At 30.2% G+C, this 4272-nt stretch overlaps 1 pseudogene across 1 annotated transcript; it reads right to left on the bottom strand.

Moving 5' to 3' along the window:
• Positions 1-424: 424 nt before the first annotated feature.
• LOC146932164 (uncharacterized) lies at positions 425-1382 on the bottom strand (annotated as a pseudogene). Its single transcript, XR_015006959.1, has 2 exons — positions 989-1382; positions 425-850 (listed from the first exon to the last, which is right to left on the bottom strand). The product of XR_015006959.1 is annotated as an uncharacterized LOC146932164 (transcript).
• Between the last annotated feature and the right edge of the window lie 2890 nt (positions 1383-4272).

Genomic DNA, 4272 nt, shown 5'->3' on the forward strand with positions numbered 1-4272 from the left:
GGGAAGAAACGAAATCTAATATAACGGAGAGGAGGGAAAAACTACAAAGCTTACGTTAAATGTCTAGAAGTTTATATTTCGTTAAGCAATATTATGCCGAAACAAATAACGATCCTGTTCTTATTCAAATTTCAAATACACCACAAATTTTTTTTTATCGGTACAAGAATAACAAAATTCATTCAAAAAAAAAAAAAAAGAAAAGAATAGCAAAATTGGCTTTATTTTATGGAAAATGCTACTTCTCAAGAAAAATAGCTTCAAGAATTTTTCAAGAAATAGTTGGCAAATTTTAATTGGATGATTTATTTGTCCACTTCCTATTTTTCAGCCACACCTCCTTGAATTGTGGCAAATAGTGCATTGTAATTGGCTATTCTTTATTCTTGAAGAATTCTTGATGTTATTTTTCTAGAGATATAGCATTGCTCTTATTTTATTCACCAAATGAAAATCGCTTTGTTTGAATTTGGTGGAAAATACATTGAAAATAAAAAGAGAAAACTATAATTCAAAAGATGCATTATTTCCACTTTCCCAATAGCTAGCTAGCTATGGCAAGTTATTGTAAACATATATTCTCAAGGCCATGACCAGAAGGGACGAATCATTGGCATAATAGCAAACTTCATTTGTCCAACGTTGCAATGTAATCCATTTTTCTCACCGCATGCAAAGTAATAAGGCTTCCATTTGTTTAACACAAACTTGAATCCCTCTCCAACACCTTGTGTGTGATTTGCCAGCATCTTAGCCTTCTTCACATCACATTTCATGAAGCTCTGCCAAGTTGGAAACATGTATACGCTGTGTGGGAAACTCGTTGCATTTGGAGCATCATACTTGAAAACTATACATGCATAAATATCAAATATTAACATCATATAGGAATTCATCCCGTAAGTACAATCAAATTGTAAAAGGCTAAATGAACATTGGAGTATATGTTAGAACAATATAATGGAGTTTATAATAAATGGAAGCTTACCGAGAGTATCATTGAGATAAAAAGGACCATTCTTAATAGCCCAATCAGAGTAGTTATAGCCAAAGTGTCAATTTTGAGAGCCACCAACAATGATCTTCTTAGGTTGTTGTTCTGTCTTATTTATTTGATGATGATGGTTTCCAAATCTGGACCACCAATCAGTGTAGTTGAAATTACCAAAGGAGGGCCAGTCTTTGTTTGCCATAGTAACCGTAAACATTGAAGCGGTTATTATAACTAGTAAGGTGAGGACATGAACAATGTTGGTGGAGGCCATTTTCTGATTCGATGTTGTCTCTTGGCTGCTTTCTAAGTTCTAAATAAAGCAAGGGAGTGTGTTTTTTTTTTTTTTTTTGAGAGAAGCAAGGGAGTGTGTTAGCGTTGTGATTTGGCAAGAGTTATGAAGGGGGTTTATATAGAGGTGCTAGTGATAGAAGATTAAAGCGTTAGGCAGTAGGCATGAAATATAGGTGGTGGTGTGGAATGACCAAATTGACTTTTAATTAGTCTTTATATAAGTGGGGTAGAACTTAGAAACAAGTTGAATATAACATTGTTGTTTTTGGATAGGACACAATTTACATAGTTACAATACCATAAGGAGATAGATTTATGTAAAATAAATTATTAATATCTTACATTTTTGTGGTTAATAAAGTATTTGATGTGATTTATGAGATATATTTATAAAAAAAAGTACCACCAGAATATGAAAGATTTATTTATTTTACTCTATTTTTTACCCCAAAACCTTCCCCTTATCTCCTTTCCATTTGGGTATGTTTGACGTTTTAAGAGGGAAAACTTTGGAAGAAAGGAAGTAGAAGGAATGAAGAGTTTTGAGAGGGAAAGTCCTTGGAGTGTTTATGTTTTTCTTCATAATACAAAAACTTTTTAATTTGAAAAAACTCAAAAATACTTTCGATGAGGATGTTTAAGGATTTTAGATTAGGATTTAGATAATTTTTTCAAATTATTTTTATGTTGTTATAATACTCTAAAAATTTAAAATATATTAATCATTAACATTCTCTCGTGTCATTTCTCTAAAAAAATATTTTCTTGTATAAGATGGAAGAATTCTATTTCTTTCCACTCTTTCTATTATCAAACTTTAAATTGCGTTAATTTGTGTTGTACATGGGAATGGTAATTTGAATTGAGACATGATCACAAGGTTAAAAAAAATAACTTATTTGTCAGGAGTGAAAATAAAATGTATGCAAAAACAACTAAATAATTCAACTGAAAATGTCAATATTTTTAGGCCGCAAACATTCACTCGAGTTCAAACTTAAAAACTTGCAATTGTGCATAGATTTTATATGATGTTTGTCACTACAATATTGACAGAAATGATCACTTTGGGTAAAGTTTGAAAATTAAAGACCAAAATAATTCTTTTAAAAGATAAAAGTAAAATAAATTTTAAAAATAAGATAAAATACCAAATGTATATATGTTAGCGTCGTGTTGCTATCATGAGAGGGAAGTAAAATGAGGAACAGGTCAAATGGAAGTGTTGCTATTATGAGATTTGAATTTTATGATGGTAAAGCCAATGTTTCTTACCATTAATGCACATTTAACTGAATCTAGTACTGGGTAGGAAATTTCACATACAAACTGTAAATATTCAACATGATTTAATAATGTTGAATTAAATACACGCCTTTGAGTGACGTGATGATGACGGCTTGGTGGAATGTTAATTTTTTTGGTGATTGATGAGTTAACACTCCAATAAAAATCTTTATGCTGACAATTAGTCCTCTGTGCAAAAATTATAGGTGACATCCTCCAAAAAAGGAAGCAAGAGACGAGGATAAAAGACTAACATAACATGATGGCATAGCTAAGACATCCTATTTCATACTAAATTTTACCACAAGTTGATTGTCCAAATTTAAATATGATTTCTGAAAATATACTAAAGTGCTCATCTATTGCATCTTGAATTAATTAGGTAAAATCCAAGTGCAACTCTAAAAGAATTACAAATCTGGATTAATTAAGAGGTAAATTGCATGGAAAACAAAAAAAACATGGCATCAATGAAATGAAAACCAGAGATAAATCACTAATTAATAATAATATAATTCTCTAATTAATAATATAATTCACTAATTAAATTAATAATAATTAAATTAATAATAATATAATTCACTAATTCATAATATAATTCATAATATCATAATAATAATTTTCAATCACGTTTTTGGTAATTTCTCTCTGATTTATCTTGACCCATTATCTTCCTTAATATATCTTTTTTCACTTATATTTTGTTCAACATTTAATTGTCTATCCAATGTGGGACTTTACAACTTACAAACACTTCAACAAATAATGTTTGGCCCAAATGTTTTTATACTTGCTTGGCCACAGTATTGATTGCATTGTTGCATTTCAACGTAGGGAGTTGCTGGTCTGAAGAGGATTTTACCTCCTCAATTAGGTATGTACTTAATGTTTTATTTTCAATCTCAATTAGAAGACAAAAAAACACTCTTTCATGAGTTTATTCAAGTGATATTATAGATTATTTTATAGAACATCGACTTAGTGTGCAAGATAGTTTTCAGAAAACCAGTACGAAGCCAAAAACCAGTTAACAATGGGATAATGTTGGAACATGTGTGGAAATTGAGTAAAAAAGACTAAACACAAATTCCCATGTTAGGTAGAACTAGTGTTGTGTGAATTGAAAAAAGTGGAAGTCCCACATCGGATGGAATACACACATTAGTAGTGTTTATATAGTGGGGGTGTACCTCTACTTAATGGGGGTACATAAGCACTAAAGAAAAATATATATTGATATATATTTTATTATTTGGAAATGATAAATTAAATAATTAATTTAATCATTATTAGAAATTGCTTTCTTAGTCCCCAAGTTTTGCTAAAATATTTTGGTACATAATATAATATATTTTTGTACTAAATTTAATATATTTTAGTACTCAATTAAGATATTTTTGTACTAGATCTAATATGTGAATTACTTAATCGCAAAGTAATATGTTACTTGTTCCCAAAGTTTCTCATATTACTTGTTCCCAAAGTTTCTCACTTATTAGTTGTGAATTTTCTCTATAAATAGAGCTCACACAGTTCATTCCACACACCAAAGAGTTTCATTGAGTTGTCGGGAACTCTTTCTCTCTTCTCCCTTTTTTGACTTGTGTTGACGAGTCTTTCATCTCTTCTCCCTCCTTCGACTTGTTTAACAAGTCCTTCTCCTTTTTCTACTCCTTTCTGTCCCTTCGGAATAAAGAGTA

This window comes from Medicago sativa, chromosome 4, assembly GCF_051527215.1.
Source record: "Medicago sativa cultivar Bolivia chromosome 4, Bolivia_mono, whole genome shotgun sequence".
Classification (NCBI taxonomy): Eukaryota; Viridiplantae; Streptophyta; class Magnoliopsida; order Fabales; family Fabaceae; genus Medicago; species Medicago sativa.